Source organism: Panulirus ornatus, chromosome 55 (assembly GCF_036320965.1).
Source record: "Panulirus ornatus isolate Po-2019 chromosome 55, ASM3632096v1, whole genome shotgun sequence".
In the NCBI taxonomy this organism is placed as follows: domain Eukaryota; kingdom Metazoa; phylum Arthropoda; class Malacostraca; order Decapoda; family Palinuridae; genus Panulirus; species Panulirus ornatus.
The window spans coordinates 20704088-20714856 of NC_092278.1; the positions used below are offsets into that span (position 1 = coordinate 20704088).

Consider the following 10769-nt stretch of genomic DNA (forward strand, 5'->3'; position numbering starts at 1 on the left):
CCGTACCATGACAGTAATGTATAACAATTACTACAGTGTTTTAGTACCTAGTGGTTCTCATTTTGTCATTATCCATTTTTTTTTTTCCTCCCCCAAGAATAATGGAAGATAATGATGTACGAGGATGAATGCCGGAGAGGCAGAAAAAAAAAAAGTATATATTGGGGTAGTAACAATGGGTTTCTCATCACCTGTGGCAGATATGGTGTATCGCTTCGTGTCGAAGACCCTCGTAAAGGATAAGGACAGGGTGAGGAACACGTCGAGAATTAAGAGAAAAAATACAGGGGTCTGGAGAGGAAAGGTTATTAAAGGGGTTTAGGGGGAAGGGAGGCGCTTGGGGAAGAGGGTCGTGGGAAAGAATTTCTCTCGGGGTGTGGTGGTTGGGGAGGGGGAGGCCGCTCAAGGGGGTTGAAGACATATAATGGACATGTTTGTGTGAACTATGGCCGGCCACTAGAATCGACCGAAGCTTCGAAGCACAGTATTTTCGAAGCACAGTATATTCGAAGTAAGGTTCCAGGTCAGTGGAAGAAGCTAGACTATCAAAAGAAACATTCAAAGTTGATCTGTAAAACGGTAATGCACAAGGCAGTGATGGCCGAGTGGTTAAGGCGTCTGACTAGAAATCAGATGGGATCTTCCCGCGTAGGTTCGAATCCTACTCACTGCGAGACGTGGAACTACTTTTTTTCCCCCTCTGGGTGAGTGATGCGGCTCCCTCACGATACACTCACAAAAACATATACCCTTAACCTTCTTCGTGACTTCGTCCTGTATATTTTTTGCCTTGTTATTGGCGTACATTAATCCCTAAACCATAGTCATTTGCCATTAATCCTGTAATCACGGCGAAGCCTTGAAGCTGGAATTGATGAAGTGAATAGGTAATGATTAATACGCACTAAACATTACACTCATACGCACTTACGTGCAGAAATGAACACAAAAAGTAAACAAAAACAATGAATCATCTAAAAATGCATAGAAAGCCAATAGAGAAGGTCCAGAGGAGGAACAAAAAAAAAAAAAATACCAAGAATCGAGGAAACTGAGTTACATTGTAAGGTTAGAAATCGTAAATTTCTCCACACTGGAAGAGAGAAGAGTGAGGGGTGACGTGGAATTTATATTTCTAATTAGAGTTATGACTCAGAGCGTGAACAGTATTACGATTGGGATAGAACAACCAGAGGACAGAACATGAAAGAACATAAGAAACTAAAAAGAAAATATATAGTATGAGTGGTGGGTATAGGTGGATTAATTGATTGAGGATGTGGTAAATGTGGAGAACATACAGAAACTTAAAAATCATGATGATAAAGAATAATCAAAAGATGGGACCCTATAGATGTAAAATTCCCTCTCCGTATAGTACAAATACGTACTCACGAATAGTTGCATACACAGAAAGGTAAAATGTACTGTAAAATAAATTCAAGTGAAAATCTTACATGAGATTTAGCCGTATAGTTTTAGAACAAAACCCATAAATACATGGGTGGAATTTGCTATTAAAAATCTGTTTTTAGGATGATGCATTGATCTATCTCCAGAGCCCTTTATTATACAAAAAACACTGTTTTTAGTAATAAAGACAACAAATAACTACTGGTGTAAAAATACCTAAGTTTACCATTCTCCAACATTTTCTCTGACAGCTCGTGTGATTAAGGTATAACTTCTATAGAATCTTACGCCCCCGGAATTATTGGATAAAACAACATAAAACCTAAAGTTGAAATAACACATTAACTCCATACATATAAGTATAGGTATATGTATATAGTAGGGGGATGTAGATATGTATAAAAAGCCACGGAAATGTATTTTTTCACTGATATTTATTCACTTGTTTGGCTGAGAAACACGGGAAGAGGATCGTCTGCAACTCTGTTTGTTTATCTCCTGCCAGAGGTAAACATGGCTGGTGGTGGCGTCTGTGGTAAATATTGCTGAAGTGATTCCACGCCTTTTTTCGTGACAATAAGAAATACGTCGACTTCCCCGAGGCCTGTTATTTGATACTGCCGACCACCGTGAGTGTAAAGTTTAAGTGTCAATGGGTGATTTCCCTCGAGAAACATAGATTCTTTGAGATATATTAATGGCCGGTGAGACATTAGTGAACCAGGTGATTGTATGACGCACGTTGTCATGGTGATCCAACTGGACCGAAGGCCATTTTCCTCTGAAAAGAATCATGTTGTTTTCACAAACCAGCATGGTAGAGAGACATACGAGAAAATACTGCACCTTTAAATGTGTTACATTTATCAATAATTAACGAGGCAACGTTGGGCAAACAGTTGCAGTTTCAGCCTCCCTAAATGAGGTGAGTTTTTATATTGGTTTCCTCGAGATCATGTGTAGTTTAATGCATTGTTGCTTTAGCCGGAGGTATTCCTAAGTTAAGCTAGGCTACATGATGTTACGTCAAGTTACTTTAAGTTTGGTAACATTTCCTTACGTTATATATATATATATATATATATATATATATATATATATATATATATATATATATATATATATATATATATATATATACATTCTAATGCGTTATTTTTAGGTTCGCGTACATTTCTGATAGGTTAGGTTACATCTGGGTACGTTATACCGGGTTACTTAGTTTTAGGGTACGTTATCCTAGGTTAGATTGAATTATATTAGGATACGTTATCCAAGGTTAGATTGAATCATATTAGGTTTTCGTTATCCTACGTTAGATTAAATTGTAATAGGCTACGTTATCCTAGGTTAGATTGAATTATATTAGGCTACGTTATCCTAGGTTAGATTGAATTATATTAGGCTACGTTATCCTAGGTTAGATTAAATTGTAGTAGGCTTCGTTATCCTAGGTTAGATTAAATTGTAATAGGCTACGTTATCCTAGGTTAGATTGAATTATATTAGGCTACGTTATCCTAGGTTAGATTGAATTATATTAGGCTACGTTATCCTGGGTTAGATTAAATTGTAGTAGGCTTCGTTATCCTAGGTTAGATTAAATTGTAATAGGCTACGTTATCCTAGGTTAGATTGAATTATATTAGGCCACGTTATCCTAGGTTAGATTAAATTATATTAGGCTACGTTATCCTAGGTTAGATTAAATTAGGCTACGTTATCCTAGGTTAGATTAAATTATATTAGGGTACGTTATCCTAGGTTAGATTAAATTATATTAGGCTACGTTATCCTAGGTTAGATTAAATTATATTAGGCTACGTTATCCTAGGTTAGATTAAATTATATTAGGCTACGTTATCCTAGGTTAGATTAAATTATATTAGGCTACGTTATCCTAGGTTAGATTAAATTATATTAGGCTACGTTATCCTAGGTTAGATTAAATTATATTAGGCTACGTTATCCTAGGTTAGATTAAATTATATTAGGCTACGTTATCCTAGGTTAGATTAAATTAGGCTACGTTATCCTAGGTTAAATTTTTAAATTTTTATGTTGTACATATTTTAGCTCACTATGTGGGGAACTCAACATTCTCATTGTTGGGTTTATTGTTGTTGTTATTATTATTATTATTATTATTATTATTATTATTATTATTATTATTATCATTATTATTGCTATCATTATTATTATTATTATTACATCTCATGTACAAATTTATTGTAGTTTAGATATTTTGAGTCTCATAATGCGTGTTTTGTGTATTTTCGAGCAAAATCAGTGGAGAGGCTATGCTGGTAAGTAACCCATATATATACTTAGATATACATTTCTTTAGACATATGTATGCTAGGTTCTTGAGTATTTTGCTGCACGTTTGTGCAGTAAGTGTTTATAGTTAGTTTGGTACGGTTTGATTATTTTTTATGACATCCCAATGTGTTGATACTTTTTTATATATAAGTTTAGAGTGAATGTTTGAAATATAAGGTTCGTATAATACGAAATGAAAGGGTCTACGAGTGCAAAGTGATCTTATAGCAGTTCCTATAACATTGTGTCTGGTTATATAACAGTGAAAAGTGGCCGAAATCTTATATAAAGAATATGTGGGATGAATGCATCTTTGAACAGGGGTATCTGGGGGATAGGCAGTATTTCTGGGGGGAGACCATGTATCTGGGGGAGCAGACAGTATAACACGGAGAGGACAGCAGTGTACGTGGGACTGACCACATCAGTTTTATTTATTTAGAATATTTCTTTCAACAAGAACAGTTTTCGAAGTGCAGTGGTAGGAGGTCGGGGGAGGGACAAAGATAGTTATAAACTATATATGAACGACAACCAGGAAATCCTCGGTGTTCTCGGAACACTCCCAGGAGCTCGATTATTCCCGCCAGAGGTCAGACTCGACTATGCTGGAATATTAATGCTAGGAGACGGAGGCCACTTGGCGTGGAACGCCTGGGATTGGCGAACGAAGTGCGGGGAAAACGTTTGAGTCGGACCACCCCCCGACAAATGGCGTGCCTTGTGAGATTTCGAAGCGGTGATTTGTGACGGGGGTTGATGCCACACACCCCCCACACTTGGTCTGGGGTTGGTAGTGGTGGTAGAGGGTTTCAAGGAGACGAGGGCATGGGGTTACGTGGAGGTGGTTTTATATGGGAAGGTCGGATATCGGAAGACTTGATGTGTTATAAATTCCTAATCTACGTAGATGGAAACACTTTAGTTTTTTTTTTTATATAATGTTTGATTATATTGAGAGATTAGTGGTGTAATAAGAAATGATCAATAGAGGGTCTTCAGAATTAATCACTAATTTATTGATTACGTGGATAGATGCTGTTGATGGACTAGAGAAAGAACATATGTAATAAGTATATGTAGTTGATTTAATAGAGATTGGACCTCGTGTGTGTGTGTGTGTGTGTGTGTGTGTGTGTGTGTGTGTGAAACTGCTTCGCCAAGACATACACCCACAGGTCATGTTAGGTGAATTAACTCTGTTCAAGTTGGATTGATTGACTAAAGGGGGGAAGAAAGTCATGCGAATCATGAGTCTCTTGAGAAAGAATTGTACCATGTGGTGATAATCCACAAATTAATTATTTACAGAGGCGTTCCCAGATAGGGAATTATATCCATGTGGGTGGGGGGGAGCTAGGGTTCGATTATCTGTGTTAAAAGATTCCAGTGTGTAGGAATTATTTATTTACGAACACTAGCTTTTAACAAAAGGCTGGGTGTGCTAGCTAGCGCGTAGTGTGCACTGCAGGAGAAGTAAAGGGTTACGAAGAACGAGTCATGTGAGATGCCATGTGTTATATAGAGTGTTGTATGTGTGGAGTGGATGCCAGCAGCCCCACCCACGTGCGGGTGGGGGGGAGGAAAAAGAGAAAATACTGCGACGTGGGCTAAAGGAGTGACACCTGACAGCCACTGAAGTGCTGGCTTGAGAGAGAGAGAGAGAGAGAGAGAGAGAGAGAGAGAGAGAGAGAGAGAGAGAGAGAGAGAGAGAGCCTGAGGAATTTCTAAAGGTCTCGTATGGGTCTGTCTCTCTCTCTCTCTTTCTAAGAGTTTTTTAGACGTTAATTATCTAATTATCCAGAAAAAAATTAATAGAGCAAGTGCCCCCGGCGAGGAGGTTGGGAGGGGGGAGTTAGTTCATTCACGGGGTGGGGGGGGGGGGAGCAATTTTCATGTGGGGAGTGGGAAGGTAATTTGTGGTTAACGGAGGCATTTTGGTCCATTACCCACCATCTAAGCCCATTAGCCAAAGACTTCGCTGGCGAGAGTTATTCGTGAACGTCTCCTGAAATTATAAGGGTCTTACCGACGCGTCGTTCCCAAAGACCTGAATGTTAGAAACATCAGTGGGGGTAGTGTTGCCATCTCAGGGGTTCTCGTATTTTAAGCGCCAGCCTCCTCGGGTATCCGAAAAATGTATCATTTTACCATCATTTCACGAAAGGAAAATGTTACGTCCAAACCTTAAGATATTGGAAGGAAGGGAAAGATAAATAGGAATAATAGAAGACACATCAAACCCTCCAGCATACTATTATATACTATTATATGCTATTATATCCAGCCAACACTCGTATAGCTTAAACCTGTTCTTGCTTCCCAGCTAAGCGTCTCTGTCTAAAAGCTTCATGAAGCTGTCGTTACCCCCTGTCCAAAGCTTCAAACTATCTCAACTACCGCCCCGTGTTATATACACCGCCATTATTGCAAGGGGGCGGTCATCACCGGGGCTTTCAGAAATTACAGGACATTTTGACCGGGATCCGAAAATGGCTTCCGTCAGGATGTAAAGTTTAACGAGCCAGGACGCCGTTGAAAACATTTATTGGCCTTCTGCTGTAGGACCGGGGTTCGATAATTGCGATTATAAGCTGATGGAGCGAGGAGGTCAATCGTAAGCGAGCTGGGGATTAGGGTGTGAGGAGGGAGGGGGGGTTAATTTCCGATGTCGTCTGCGCAAGACGCCATTTCTCGCTCGCTTCTTCCCCTTCGATTATTATTTCAACTGCACCTGCAACATTGCCCCAGGGCCCCTCTTCATTCTTCTTTTGGGGTGCAAGATATGTGCAAGATATTCACTTGATGGCGTTGACTCTAATATTCGCCTTCGAGTTTGGATATTTGGATTAAAGGCGTCGAAATAAGCGATGCTTTGAATTGGTTAGTCTCTACACGATGTCATAAAATTGCAACGATATGATTCGTCGATATGAGTGGTATTCTTTGACGTCACTATTAAAAAGCTTCGTAATTGGGTGATAGTCGGACATTGGTAAACTTCTGTAGATTTTCCATTTAGCAGATATTTTGTAGTTACTTTGTGATTCTAAGGAAATTAATTTTTTTGTTACGAGATAACACAGGTAAAATAGGGTTTAGACTGATACTAATGATACTTTGGGCATCACTGAACAAAGGAAAATAAAATTATGATTAAAATGTAAGGCAATACGTCACGATGACTTCATGAAATGCTAACCAATCACAGGACCCAAAACGAAAACGACATAACACACCCTCGACCAATCAAAGCGCAGGACATCATAGGTACCTCCCCTCCCCTCTTCTTCTTGCCCTTCCTGGTACGCCTTCCGTTGCCTCAGTATGAAAATTCTTTTGAGGGATTTCCTGCCATGCTGTAAACCTGTTGGAGATGAGGAGTTTACCTTGGATATTAGATTTACTTCCCGCTGTGGAAGGCGGCTTCCTTGGCCGGCTGGCCTGGCTTGACAACCTTGGCCAGCTGGCCTCATTTGACAACCTTGGCCAGCTGGCCTGGCTTGACAACCTTCAATTTGCTGTTACCTGGCTGGGTAATGTCGTTCCTTCGCCCGTGCCTGAGCTGGATTAATATGTGCGTCACGCAGCCGCCTGCATGGCTTGGGGAACGCCCAGTCACTCGGTGTTCTTGCCTTGGAGAACGCCAATCAGCCCGTGTTCTTGCCTTGGAGAGCGCCAATCAGCCCGTGTTCTTGCCTTGGAGAGCGCCAATCAGTCAGTGTTCTTGCCTTAGAGAACACCAGTCAGTCCGTGTTCTTGCCTTGGAGAGCGCCAATCAGCCCGTGTTCTTGCCTTGGAGAGCGCCAATCAGTCAGTGTTCTTGCCTTAGAGAACACCAGTCAGTCCGTGTTCTTGCCTTGGAAGAACGCCAGTCAGTCAGTGTTCTTGCCTTGGAGAGCGCCAATCAGTCAGTGTTCTTGCCTTAGAGAACACCAGTCAGTCCGTGTTCTTGCCTTGGAAGAACGCCAGTCAGTCAGTGTTCTTGCCTTGGAGAGCGCCAATCAGTCAGTGTTCTTGCCTTGGGAGAACGCCAGTCAGTCAGTGTTCTTGCCTTGGAAAACGCCAGTCAGTGTTCTTGCCTTGGGAGAACGCCAGTCAGTCAGTGTTCTTGCCTTGGAAAACGCCAGTCAGTCAGTGTTCATGGAGAACGCCAGTCACATATGACAGTTTATGGTGGAGTCAAATCCATTATTCTGACCGCTTACCCTCAGTGGGTAATATTAACCACTTCCTGAGCTGGTCATGGAGACAGTTACCACCCCCCCCCCCTTCCTCAGTGGGTAATATTAACCAGTTCCTGAGCTGGCCATGGAGACAGTTACCACCCCCCCCCCTTCCTCAGTGGGTAATATTAACCAGTTCCTGAGCTGGCCATGGAGACAGTTACCACCCCCCCCCCCCCTTCCTCAGTGGGTAATATTAACCAGTTCTTGAGCTGGTCATGGAGACGGTTACCCCCCCCCCTTCCTCAGTGGGTAATATTAACCAGTTCCTGAGCTGGCCATGGCGACAGTTACCACCCCCCCCCCCCTTCCTCAGTGGGTAATATTAACCAGTTCTTGAGCTGGTCATGGGGGCAGTTAACCACCCCCCCCCCCCTTCCTCAGTGGGTAATATTAACCAGTTCCTGAGCTGGCCATGGGGACAGTTAACCACCCCTTGGGAAATATTAACCAGGCCCTGATATCAACCTGGGTCAATGCGATCACTTGTCTGTAAAGGCAAGAACTTCTCTTCCCTAGCCTATTATCATCCACCTGGCGCTGGGACTCGCTAGGGACACCGCATCCCTAGCTTATCATCATCCGCCCGGTGCTGGGACTCGCTAGGGACACCGCATCCCTAGCTTATCATCATCCGCCCGGTGCTGGGACTCGCTAGGGACACCGCATCCCTAGCTTATCATCATCCGCCCGGCGCTGGGACTCGCTAGGGACACCGCATCCCTAGCTTATCATCATCCGCCCGGCGCTGGGACTCGCTAGGGACACCGCATCCCTAGCTTATCATCATCCGCCCGGTGCTGGGACTCGCTAGGGACACCGCATCCCTAGCTTATCATCATCCGCCCGGTGCTGGGACTCGCTAGGGACACCGCATCCCTAGCTTATCATCATCCGCCCGGCGCTGGGACTCGCTAGGGACACCGCATCCCTAGCTTATCATCATCCGCCCGGCGCTGGGACTCGCTAGGGACACCGCATCCCTAGCTTATCATCATCCGCCCGGTGCTGGGACTCGCTAGGGACACCGCATCCCTAGCTTATCATCATCCGCCCGGTGCTGGGACTCGCTAGGGACACCGCATCCCTAGCTTATCATCATCCGCCCGGCGCTGGGACTCGCTAGGGACACCGCATCCCTAGCTTATCATCATCCGCCCGGCGCTGGGACTCGCTAGGGACACCGCATCCCTAGCTTATCATCATCCGCCCGGTGCTGGGACTCGCTAGGGACACCGCATCCCTAGCTTATCATCATCCGCCCGGTGCTGGGACTCGCTAGGGACACCGCATCCCTAGCTTATCATCCGCCCGGCGCTGGGACTCGCTAGGAACATTACGTCTCTTAACCATGTGGTTTAGCGAGGTGCTTCCAGGGTCTGGTCTGGTCTTGGGTCTGTATTTATCTATTGATGCATTTGTCTGTCTGTCTGTGTCTGTCTGTCTACTTTCTTATGAAATTATCCCCCAAAATCACCTGCGAGAAAGACTGCATCTCGAGGTCATGTCATAAAGGCGCAGATAGATAGATAGATAGAGATAGATAGATAGAGAGAGAGAGAGAGAGAGAGAGAGAGAGAGAGAGAGAGAGAGAGAGAGAGAGAGAGAGAGAGAGTCCAGGAAAAAGAGCTATAAAGATTAATACCGACGATTCAATTTGAGGAAAGATTTATATAAGATCTCTAACTTTATGTAGAGACGCGATATTAGACTCCATAAATACAATCTGTATTAAACTTAGTGGCGACACACAACCTATCTATCCATCTATCTATCTATCTATCTATCTCTATATATATATATATATATATATATATATATATATATATATATATATATATATATATATATATATATATATATATATATATATATATATATATATTTTTTTTTTTCATACTATTCGCCATTTCCCGCGTTAGCGAGGTAGCGTTAAGAACAGAGGACTGGGCCTTTGAGGGAATATCCTCACCTGGCCCCCTTCTCTGTTCCTTCTTTTGGAAAATTTAAAAAAAACAACGAAAGGGGAGGATTTCCAGCCACCCGCTCCCTCCCCTTTTTGTCGCCTTCTACGAGACGCAGGGAATACGTGGGAAGTATCTATCTATCTATCTATCTATCTGTCTATCTATCTATATATATATATATATATATATATATATATATATTTTTTTTTTTTTTATACTTTGTCGCTGTCTCCCGCGTTTGCTCAGTTCTTAGAATGAACTATAAGAACTGTAGGCCCCTTTTCCATAGATATGATTTCGAAGTAAGTGAAAATAGCCCTAACGTCCCTAGGAATAAGGTTTATTTAGCAATATGGAAGCTTTTTTATTATTTCTGTGAACGTTGAACCTTACAAAAATTAAGCTGAACAAAATTTTAGCAAATAATTTTCGCGCCAGACTTGTTGTTGTTGTTGTTGTTGTTGGTTGTACATATGAAGTTGTTAGATTTGCATACGTCTGATGAATCGACCATTTTGAAAAAGTGTTTATATCAGCCAGAGTTCGTATGTTAATTTGTGATTTACATGACGCTAGCTTGATTACGTGTGTTTTGCATAATAAACATGTATATTTATCTTCTTTTTTTTTTCATTGTTGTTGGAATGACAAGTTTGTTTCGAAGTTTGGAACCGTCTGGTGATGGTAGTTTGTGAAGCACTGATTTGTTAGAGGGTTCGAATCTTAAACGCGTGTTTTGAATCTGTTGGTGATACAAAGTGAAGAAAGGCGTCGTATCATGTCATGTATATATATATATATATATATATATATATATATATATATATATATATATATATAT

At 41.9% G+C, this 10769-nt stretch overlaps 1 long non-coding RNA gene and 1 other non-coding gene across 2 annotated transcripts in view; both read left to right on the plus strand.

The window, feature by feature from the left end:
* Positions 1-591: 591 nt before the first annotated feature.
* Positions 592-673, plus strand: TRNAS-AGA (transfer RNA serine (anticodon AGA)). Its single transcript has one exon. It is a non-coding gene; the product is annotated as a tRNA-Ser (tRNA).
* A 1249-nt stretch (positions 674-1922) lies between these two features.
* LOC139765516 (uncharacterized) overlaps positions 1923-10769 on the plus strand; it is a 78510-nt gene continuing 69663 nt past the window's right edge. The window contains exon 1 of the long non-coding RNA XR_011716671.1: positions 1923-2338. This is a non-coding gene — a long non-coding RNA (uncharacterized lncRNA). The remainder of the gene's footprint in view (positions 2339-10769) is intronic.